At 33.4% G+C, this 12,073-nt stretch overlaps 1 long non-coding RNA gene across 1 annotated transcript; it reads left to right on the forward strand.

Annotated features, from left to right (window-relative positions):
* The first annotated feature begins 974 nt into the window (after nt 1-974).
* LOC125590214 lies at nt 975-6,561 on the forward strand. Its single transcript, XR_007326447.1, has 2 exons — nt 975-5,748; nt 5,851-6,561. It is a non-coding gene; the product is annotated as an uncharacterized LOC125590214 (long non-coding RNA).
* Nucleotides 6,562-12,073: the final 5,512 nt, after the last annotated feature.

Genomic DNA, 12,073 nt, shown 5'->3' on the forward strand with positions numbered 1-12,073 from the left:
ATTGAAGTCATTCTGCTGGAAAATACGGTGCTCACCAAAGATAAAACATTTCCTATGCAATTGGTGACAGGGTCTGTAGCAGTCAAGAAGAATTTGCAAGCGCAAGGGATAACTGGTGATATATGTTGTGCAAGATGCGGAACTGACGAGGAATCGATAAACCATGTGTTTTTTTAATGTCCTTTAGCACTTTAGGTTTGGGCTCTCTCAAATATACCATCAAATCCAGCAATTTTTCCAACAAGGTCTCTATTTACAAATATAGATCATCTTTTCTAGAGAGTCTTCCTGCAATTAGATGATCATCAGTTTGCATGGATACTATGGTATATTTGGAAAGGAAGAAATAATAAAGTTTTTAGCAATTTGGATATTGATCCTAGGGATACGCTCAAATTGGCAGAAACGGAATCATCACTTTGGGCGGAAGCGCATATAGTAAATGAACAGAGGACAGTATCACATGTAGAGGTTACGTCTTTACCGTCAATTCCAGGTATATTGTGTTTCACAGATGGTTCCTGGAAAGAGAATGATATTTTCTTCGGACAAGGTTGGTTCAGTACTTTAGAAGGGTTCGATGGGCTGATGGGGGCGATGAATGTTTGGGTTAGTCTTTCTCCTCTCCATGCGGAGGTAGAAGCACTACTCTGGGCAATGAAATGTATGTGAAACTTACGTCAATTTCAGGTTGCGTTTGCAACAGATTATTCTCAATTGGTGAAGATGGTTTCGGAACCAGAAGAATGGCCAGCTTTTGCAAGTTATTTGGAAGATATTAAAGCCCTGAAAGAAAGTTTCATCCAATTAGAGATTGTCCATGTACCAAGAACGCAAAATTCAAAGGCGGATAGCCTAGCACGCAGTGTCAGGAAGCAACCGTATTTCCTCGTTCACATGGATCAATATCTCCCGGTTTGGTTTACAGAGTCTGTATAAGTTGATGACAAAAAAAATCATTGATTGTCATATATACGTTAATCATTTTAGAGAATTTTGTTTCAAATTAAACGATGTTTTCAAATTCCAATACTAATTTTATTAACTGTACATGTTATATAACTTTAATATTCTGTTTATTTGTATTTTTTGACATCGAACGGCTATTTTATTACTCAAATTTGAGGTGGTTTTGGAAGTCACACTGGAATAGAACAACCTACATAATAAAGTTTCCTATAGAATGATCGATAAGTTCTAGCTAGAAAATCAGAAATCATATTTTGCCTCTGTGGAACATATGAAATCTTGAATGCTTGGAATTGACTTTGAAGGGTCTTTATCTTTTTCTACTCCGTTGAAAAGTTTGGTCATGCATGAAGCTCTTTAATCATTATGATCAGGTCTTTGCAATCTGTTTCAAAGTTTATTCCTAGCGTCGAAGGTTACTTGTCCCTAATAATTGGTTTTCTAAACTTGTTTTTCCATATGCAACCGCAACCACTGAATTGAGTGGGTTGAGTCCATGATTCATCTACCTAACAAATGTTCTCCAAACATATGGCTTGTGAGTCATTGTTATATAATGGATGTGATGTTGTTGGAACAATCACATTCACTGAAAACCAAGCTTGGCACTCTCCTTTCGCGTGTCTGAATAGATCTTAGGAATCTATATATATTCCTCTAAATAGTTTATCGTTCCTAACTTTCCAGAGACACCAGATTATCCAAAGGTAAGGATCACTATCTAGCTTTGGGTCCTCAAAACTATTATTCCTCTAAAAAAGATAATCCATATTGGCATAAACACTCGGTAACAAAAAGATGTTTTGCCAAGAAGGAGTTGCTAATAGTGCACATACCTATAGCAATACATGGCTGGTAATCAGCTGCGAAATAAGATGGTGCATCTTCTGAGGAGCTTTTATTCTCCAAGCAAAGATTTGTAGCGCGGTGATATTGGGCTTTGAATAGACTTCCTCTGTCTCAATTTTGAAGACATTCATTGCCACCTAGTATCCAGAATTAACAGTATATCGACCACTTTTTATTTAGCTCCAACAAAACGTATCTCGGTAAGTGGTTCGGCTTATGGTCAGAATTTGATACGGTGAAATTGTGAATACAAAACTATTGTCCTTCTTTCAAAACTGAAGCACATATCCAACTATTTCAGGATGAGTGGTAGAAACTTCAATCTTCCAACCCTAAAGTTCAAATAATTGATAAGAACACAATTATTTTATAATAAAAATATAATGTGAACAAATTTGCAGGCATTAACTTACTTCATGATCAATTAAGATGCATGAAATTAAAATCTTCACCGACTTCATTACATGTTTGCCATATTTTAAAGCTTTTACATGTATGTTGTTTCTCCATGGATGAAGGTCTAAATTCTGAAAGGGAAGCACAAGGAAACAATATAAAAATTTATAATAATGTATAAGTTTGAAAGGATGATAGGAAACATTCTTTTTGATTAGGTAAAAGAAGATCTCTATAATATTAATTACTAGGATCGGCCCGGGCTACGCCCGAATTTTTTATTTAAATATTAATTATAATCATATATTTATGTTATTTTGATATATAAATATTATATAAATATAAGTAGCTAGATAATTATAAAATTTTATTTTATTATTTATTATTTTCTGTCTTATGAATTTCAATTAACTCAATTTTTACAATAAATTTTTCCGTTGATTTATTTATTGAATGAAACTTGTGTAACTTAAAATCATGCATGCATTTAAGCTGAATCGAATATAAACTAAACCGAAGTAAATCCGGTTATGTTATGTCGTTTTTCTTTGAAACAAAAGGCTCAAAAGAAAAGACTCAATGAGAATTGAACGCATTGCTTCCTGTCTATTTCCCTTTTAAGTTTAAAATATGTATCTCATATCTCACCAACACGCATGTCTCTGCGCGTGTATGACACTTCCATTCATGTTAATTCCCAATAACTAATTAAAAAATGAAATAAAAACCTTTGATTGCTTCCCTTATCTTTTTATGATTCGTTCGGAGCAATCTTAGCTTTGATAATATCTATATTTATTTGGACAAAAAAAAACTATATTTCTCTCTTGATCGAGTCATAGCGGAATTGAGAAACCGATCTGATTTACTCGTCACCGCTTAAACTATGGAATATTTTTATTAATTGGCTCGATATTCTTTTTAACCTCTTCAGTGATGTTGCTCATCATCCTCTTCTCTTTGCCAATAACTTTAAACTCTTGAATGTTATTGAGTTACGGCGGCGGCGAAATGAACCCTCACCGTTGACATCGCCTCCAACCAAGGCGAAGTCAGTAGCATCCAGAAACTCATGGTACGCTCCTTCTTTTCCTTCTCGTTTCCAAAGTTTCAGTATTTACAGATGTTTTCATTATAGTGGTTATCTCTCTGTATTTGGGCTTATATCACGGTGTGAACAAAAAGCCCACTAAACCGTAAAAAATTATGAAACGCAGCAGCCCACATCAAAACTTAATGAAACGATGAGTTTTAGGCAAAGAAGACAGATGTCGCACTCACAATCAACGACTTTATGACGTGGCGCAACAGGAGAGAGGCAAACATTTTATATATATAGATTACAAAGTTTAATTACAAAATTATCCATAATAAACTACAAAGAGTATACCTAAGATTTTTAAAATGATTTTGATTTATTTTTATTCAATAATTTTAATTAGGTTTTAAATTTATTTACTTTTTCTTTATATTTTTTACAAAGCACATAAATAATAGGAATCAAATCAAACAATTGAGTCTGGCATTAATTAAATTCGTTAAGGGAGTCTATAGAAAATGAAACAAATCTTTAGAATATTAAGTAATTTTAAGAATTTGTAAATATGTGGCAAGAAGATATGAGAAATAGTAAATAAATCCTAATTAAATAAATTCATGGCTAAATAATAATAAATATATGATAAACGAGTTATTCTATCAATATTAAGAAAAATTGTAGCCAGGAGAAACAAACCATCAAATCACATTTTAACATATCAGTTTCAATAAATTTTATCGCAAAAACAAATATGCAGAAACATAATTAGTTTTTCAAATTTAAGAAAATGTTTTACTATATCAAGCTCGTGAAGATAGTTTTGAAATCTGATGCAATATACGTGAAAGAAATACAAAAACTGGAAGAGAGTTTCAGAATTTTGAGATAAAACACATTCCCATGATTCAAAATACGATGGCAAATAATTTTGTGCATAGTGCGAACAGTCAGTAGCGAATCTAGACAGAAGTAACGAAAGCATCTGCCTCTGGCCACTGACAATATATATATATATATATATAACTTTTGGCTATTGTGTAAACGTTATAATTAGCTTCAGATTGTTAAAAACTAGATGGTATATTGGTTATAGCCTTATAGGTGGTAGGTTTCAAAAGACAGTCTTTATTATTTTTTCTTTTTCAGCCCATATTTGTTTTGGGTTTTTCAGGCCGGGGCATGAGAAGATTCAACTACCTTAATTTATCCATATATATACTAAATCTCCTTTCTAGATAAAATCTATATATATATATAAAGTAGACATGAATTCTCTTCTCCTCTTTCCACCTAAGAAAATAGAGGAAGGAGAGCTCGACACGTGTCCACCTTTATTTGAGTTTCGTTGCGTTTTGTTTTGTTACTGTTAACGGGCTTCCACGAGATTTTTACTTTTGGTTTCGTTACTCTTATTTGGGCTAAAAGAATTGAACAAAACCTTAGCTCATTATCATCTTCACCTTCCTCAATAACGAAGTCACTAAATATTTCTACGGTCCTTCCTGTTTTCGACCTTTCGTTCATATCGATTCCCTGGATAGAGATGTTTCAATGTCATTTCGTATCATTTTCTTCTCCTTGGAACCGTTACAGACTGAGTTGATTCACTGACATTAACAAGGTACTTAAGTCCTTTGACCCATTTCAACCACGATTTCTCATTCATTACATCTTTCCTCTCTTCCAAACTGTGCATCTACAGCTATAAAAAGGTATGCCTACATACATAAACATCATCCTCACAAATCCTAATAACAATTGAAACTTCTTTTTGCAATAGAATGGCGAACACATCTCTCTAAGAAAAAACGAGGATATAGGATGGAGTAATCTGGGGTTAAGAGGTGATAAAGAGATTATTGATCTGAAACCTGAGCAAAGCTGAAGAATTTAACGAGCCAATCAGAGAAAGAGATTACAAGTGGAAAAAGCAAAGCGTGATCTGAATTTAAGATATGTCCATATAATCTTTCTCTTAAATCATTTGCTATCTCTTATAATGCTTTCTTATATTCAGTTTTCAGTTTTATAATGATGAAAACAGGGAATCATGCTGACAAAAAAAATCAGCGCTCAGATACGCCAGACGATCCGGTCAAAAATGTTGTTGTTTTAAAAGCTTTAAGCTAAGGTGGAGTTTAAGAGATTGAAGAGGATCCAGTAAAAATGCAACAAAATCGCTGGAAAATCAGATCATCAATCAAGTTGAGGCAAGTAATGAAACCATGATTCTATGTTCCACCATTTGCTTCAAATATTAAGAATCTTTCTGATCTCCCTCTACTACTGCTGTTTCACATCACATTTGTATGCTTCAATGTTTTCACAATCAATTATGTGGACAGAGCGTGGAGTTTTTCTGCAGGAGAAGTTGAGAGTATTGATACTGCAAAAGGTTGGTGCTACACCTCATAATGCTCTAAAAATCTTTCATATGGTTCTGCATCATTTACATGCGGAGGATGTAATGACGACAATGTCGTTGGGGTTCTAAGGTAATACTTCTCAAGCTCATGGTAAATGACATTAAACGGGAATACACAGCAGCCATGAACCACCCAACTCTAACAAATCTCAACTCACTATCACATATGCAGGTACCATGTCCAACTATGTGTTTCAGATGGTTCAGACTCTGCATTGTTTATGGCTTTTGACGGTGAGATGACAAAACTCACCAACACCAGTGCTATTGGTACCATTATGGTACCATTATCCAATAACCATTTTAATTATTCTATCCTACCCTTGACCACCACATCCACCTAAAATCTTAATGCTAGCTTTATGGCATGAGCATGATGTTACAGACCCAGATCAAAGGTCACTTCCCAGTGCATTCAGGACTTGGTCGGCCGCACTTACACCTTTCACTTGAAGCTTTCCTCGTTCAACTTCTCCACCAAGCATGAATCATTCACCATATCATGGATCTTTGACCGCAATCAGCGCTCACAACCATTGTCCATATGTGTATCTTTGTTTTATTTCTAGCTTGCTAAGAATGTCATATGCTTGGTTCGCAGGGGGTGATAACAATCCCATAGACGATATTCCTGGCGTTGGATCAGTAAAAACCAAAGCCTCGAATGGTGTAACCATCGCCCCAATTTTGGAATGATGATTCTGTAGTGATTAAGGGGCTACATCCACTATTGGTGTCTTACCATGGTGAACCATTTACTGCTGGAATCACTGTTTGATCAGCAGCTCAGCCTTACATACTCATTTGTTCTTCAAAATTTGGTCTTTGTAGTAGCCATGTTCAAGGATAAATAAATTAAATAAAAAATCGGTTTACAAATGACTTGGTTCGTTTCCACTGGTAACTTATATACTTTAGACAGATTAGTGTTAGTAAATCAACTTAGATTATATTTATTAAAACCCCATTTGTAGGCTCATTAGCCATGTCCAGCATCCACAAAGTTCTACAACTCCAGACAATCAGACGTTACATTATATTATTTAGGCGATCCCAAAAATCTGGCAACATATAAGTAAAACTAACAGAAAGGAAATGTTTTGAAAAACAGACCGGACATTGACTCGGCATTGTAGTTGGATCAATGGCCAGACGGGTCCCACCGGTTCAACCGGGGTTTTAAGTTTAATTTAATTTTAGATTAAGTAACTATATATGTATATGTATAATTATAAATCTATTTTTATAAAATTTATTCATTGTTAGGATCTAAAAATGATACGAAAATAAAATAAAAACTTGAAAAAATAATATTAAATATAATGAAACATAGTTTTTTTAGATATCTATTTAAAAAACAATATGAATTTCTTATGAAATATTTTTTTAAAATTTGCAGTTTTTTATATTTTTTAACTTGAATTTGAGAAAAACGAGTTTTAATATTGAACTGGGTCACCGGTTTTAGCGAGTTTCACCAGTTTTTGACCGGATTTGCCGGTTTAACTCAAATCCGGTTTTTATTACAACTCGAAACGGGTAAAAAGGCTGAGTCACGGTCCGACCGGTCCGGTTTTCAAAACACATCAAAAAGGGGTTGTCCTCTACATATAAGCATCTGCAAAAAAAAATTGCCTCAAACTTTACATAATCTACGCAAATGCATGTTTGGCAATATGGTGAAAAAAACTCTACACAGAGCAGACAACAAACTCCAAGACTCCAAAAATCGAAAATGTACATGAACTCAAAAAAGGCTCACAAACTCAACAGGTTCAATACGAAACCATTTAGATAGAGAAGGTACCCTCGAGTTTCATCATTCCGCTACACATCACGTGGACTGTTCTAAACAATACTTTCCACTTTAACGCTACGATATTACCAAACTCAGAAATTAAACTAAAACGGAAAAGTGCACATGACCACACAGTCAACTCTTTCCTTTATGTTCTCCCAATAAAATTACTTACTCACTACTCTGTAACAACCCTCATCGACTTACAACTCCTAATATATACATTATCTCATATAATTAAACAACCCCACAAGTTATATACAAGAGTATAGGTTCCACTAACATATATCATCACATTTCCTCACTTTCAGTTCATCCCATAATTACAACCGTCCAGTTGTTACGACCAAATACATAAGTAACAAACAACAACATATCCCGCGCAAAGTGCGGGCACGCCCTAGTCTATCTATAATAATAAAGGATATTTTTCTACTTCCTTAGGCCGCCACGTCAATATGGAAAGGTGGGAAAATTTGGACACGTGGCTTACTTTCTTAAACCAGACTGCTTTTTCAGTGGCTTTAGTTTTAATTTATCCATTTAGTTATTATTCATTCACATTTTTCATTAGCCCAACCAGTCTGGCCCATCGTATGTCTGAAATCTAAAACTCTATGCAATCTAATTGTGTAGTCTTCCTCAAACTGAACTGTTACTGTCGGTTCCGGTTCTTCTCTTCAGCGTTTGCTTCCCACTTTTACTCTCATAAAGCTCCACTCTTTACTGCAAGAAACCAAATTGCATAAATCTATTCACATACCCTCGGCTCAACACTTTATATATCCCTCTTCTTCATGAGTTTTCTCTTTCGCCCAAATCACGCAAACCTTTTTTTCAGAGCAATCGATGGTATCCATAATGGCGAAATCTACCGGCCAATCCCTTTTGCTTTTCGTTTGTGTGTGTGTAGGTGGAGCAAACAGCAGGTGAGAGATCATGCCCCTGAATTGTAAAAGCTCTCTCACCAATTTAGTTTAGTAGCGAATCATTTATCGTTCCTCTAATTGACTCCCTTGATAACTTACTAATAAATGGTTTTGACAGCTTCAAAATCTTAGACGAAAGGCACAGCTTTAAGATGTTGAACTAGAAGAACAACCAAACAACTAAAGGAGACACTAGAAATTTCTAGCGAGATGCAAGGCAGCCAAAGAAGTTATTAAATAAAATTACCGCTCAGCTAAAGTTGTCCCCTCTGCTATATGAGTGCGTGCAAAAAAAAAGAAATCATGTATGCAACTTACTGATTGTTTCAATGAAACCATGCAGTTGAAAAACATGGCTGAAAGAAACCTTTTAAATCAGCTCCGGCCATCAAGTGTTCTTGTCATAACTCATTTGGTTTCAGTCATGATTACTTTGCCCCTTCTTCTACCACATTAAACTGTAAGGGTCCTTACAGTCGAGAAACAGAGCCTTCTGTCTCAAAAACTGTCCCAGCATTTTCTGAGGGACCAGCACACCTGTTTTTGGTGGTGAAATTTACCTTCATCAAGCGAATCAAGCTGCTGAATCGATATATAGGATCAGCACTCTCACAACCTTAGCAGGAGGGGCAAGTGATATCAGATTCTCAAACGCGTCTGTTTCAGGTACATAATATTCTTTCTTCTTATTTTGAGGGATTAGGTTGAAGATGAAATGAACTTAACTTGATGATGATAGTGATGGCAGCCTAAAGTGGTTTATCGAGAAACAAGAAGAAGAGTTGTGGGCGGAGAACAAAGGACGTGTTTATGAACAATACAAAGTATGGATAATCACTGACAAATCAAGTGTCAGTTTAGGAAGTGGAGACTTGTCTCATCAATATTATTATTCAGTTGAGCGCATGGTCGCATTCAACATCTTCTGGGTGGCATTGCATAACCGAAGAATCTTCAGATTTTCTTGGTTTGGTTACACTTTGTTTACTGCATTTTATGCAGTTATAATTAAAAAAAATTATGACGCAGGACAGAAACCAGTTCCAAATAAGATCAAAGCTTTAAACCGGTAAAGGCAAAGCTCCTTGAAAGATTTCACTCACAACTCGGTCATGTCCGAGCTTGAAGCGAACATTTTGGTAATTGAGTTAAGACAGGTTTAGGTTCCATACATTCAAAACGAATTGTGGTCTCAAAGGTCATCTCTATGGTAAGTTATATACTGTTATCTACTACAATTAAATCTGGAAATAGTTTGTGTTTGATGGAAGTTCAAACCACCCTCCCGGTTGCAATGTTTCTCCTCTCCTGCGGTCTACCAAATCTATTGCCCTTAAGTTTTCAGATTCTTCTTCTGGAGTCCCAGTAAGATTACTTTGTTGTTTCGTCTTCAAGCCTTTTCACTTTTGTATTCAAGTTTGGTTTAAAATGTTTTTGAATGAAAAGATCAATCATAATAACCGGGAAGCCTTAAAGCGTTATCTTTTTGTTCATTTCACTGATGCACACAGTATAATGCAAATATATTATTACTTTATATTAGTTTAGAAACCCTTGGAGGGAAGTCATTGTTGATGTCGTATTTTCTCTTCTTCACAGACGCTGGACGAGAGGGAGAGTGTAAGCAGCTAGGTCATGGTTGTCCTTCAATACGGTTCTACTGTTCTTATCAATGCGCCAATGCCATTGTCTCTTATCTCAACATGGTTCGTGGACGTGCTGCTGGGCTGTTTATAGAAATGAGAAAAGATGATCATTGTCCTATAACCTTTCTGTTAAAAATTATAGTCTTACTTCATTATTTGTCAAGTTTTACGATGAACAACCCTTATGTTGATGTTGTGTTAGATTATGTTTTAAGTAGAAGCCTCTATTGACTGAGGAAATGCAGGTGGCCCTGACTACATTGTTCTAAAAACAATTTTCTTAATATATAAAAATATTAAGTTTAGCTTTCTTGTCAACAAATGTTGATCAAACTCCTCTGTCTAATTCAAATTAACATAATATATATACTCTATTTTATAGTGGTTAGACAACAATGATGTCCAATAAATAGATTTTTCTTTTATCACAAATAAGAAATTAAAATAGTAAATTAGTCAAACTCACAAATTAAATCTCCACAAATTTCTCTTATATTTTACAAATATAAAGATCATATAAATATGGTAAACGACATTTTGTCTCTGGCTATAATGTGTTTTTATACATAGAACTTTGCATACGTAAATCGTTTACATATAAATTTTGTCCCTGTCTATAATTGAATTTTAAGAAGTCAATTGTCAAAGAAAAAAATGTAGTAACCACCAAACATATACAGCCTACGTTTCCATCACATAATGTTATATTCATTTCAAAAGAACCTATTTAAGTTAAATATATAATTTATGTGTCTTAATATCAAATATTAGTATGTATACATATAAATGATACTGATATTTATATCAGTCTACTTTTAAGAAAATATAAAATTTTAGTCCTGAAAATATTAAATATTAAAATATAAATTTAATTAAGTTTATTAACTTAATATTTATCAAGAAGTTATGTTAAAAAATATTTCTTATTTAAAAGTGTATCTAATTTGGATTTAAAATATACTGTTACATATAAAATATGGGTTATTAGGTATATATCTGATTCAAATAATAAGAGGATATGAAAGATGTATGATTTTATTCAAAAAAATGTTGATATGTTGTTTTTAGTTTAATATTTAATGATGTAACAATTAATAAATAATAATAATAATAAAAAATAAAACAAATGAAATATGATTAAACAAAGTACAAATTATTTCAACTTCAGTATTTATGTAGAAAATGGTCAATTTTATTTATTGATTAAAATCAATTTAAATAAAAATATATATTATGATAACTAAAAGGGCAAATCTCCAAAATATCACATTTCTAATTTTATGTCACAAAAATAGTCCTCAAAAACTAAAATGACCAAAATAGCATTTTATCTTTTGAAAATTTTAAATTTTTTTTATTTTTCAAAATTTGAAATCTTATCCCAAAACCCCACTCCCCAACTCTAAACCCTAAAACCTAAACTCTAAACCCTAAACCCTAAATCTTAAACCCCACCCCTTAACTCTAAACCCTAAACTCTAAACCATAAACCCTAAATCCTAAACCCTAAACCCTAAATCTTAAACCCCACCCCTTAACTCTAAACCCTAAACCCTAAACCCCACTCCTAAACTCTAAACTCTAAACTCTAAACTCTAAACCCTAAACCCTAAATCCTAAACTCTACCCATTAACTCTAAATCCTAATGTCTAAATTAATTTACCACTGGGGGTATAAGTGTATATTTATCTTTTTTTATAAAACATTAAGTGCTATTTTGGTCATTTTTATTTTTAGATACTATATTTGTGATAAAAAAAATTTTATTGCTATCCTAGTTCTTTTCTCTAACTAAAATAAAAAAATTTGAAGATAAAATTGACAGAAATAAAAATAAACCATTTAAATATAAAATCAAATTATTAAATGATAGATTTTTAATAGAGTAAAACTACTAGCGAAACGAGAAAAAACCTCTAGTAATCTTAATAAAATTTGTTTAAGGTGATAACAAAAGAAATGTATAGATGTCGCCAAATTAATATAGATCTATATGGATAAAAGTTTATTATTTAGGTAAC

This window comes from Brassica napus, chromosome C7 (assembly GCF_020379485.1).
Source record: "Brassica napus cultivar Da-Ae chromosome C7, Da-Ae, whole genome shotgun sequence".
Lineage (NCBI taxonomy): Eukaryota > Viridiplantae > Streptophyta > Magnoliopsida > Brassicales > Brassicaceae > Brassica > Brassica napus.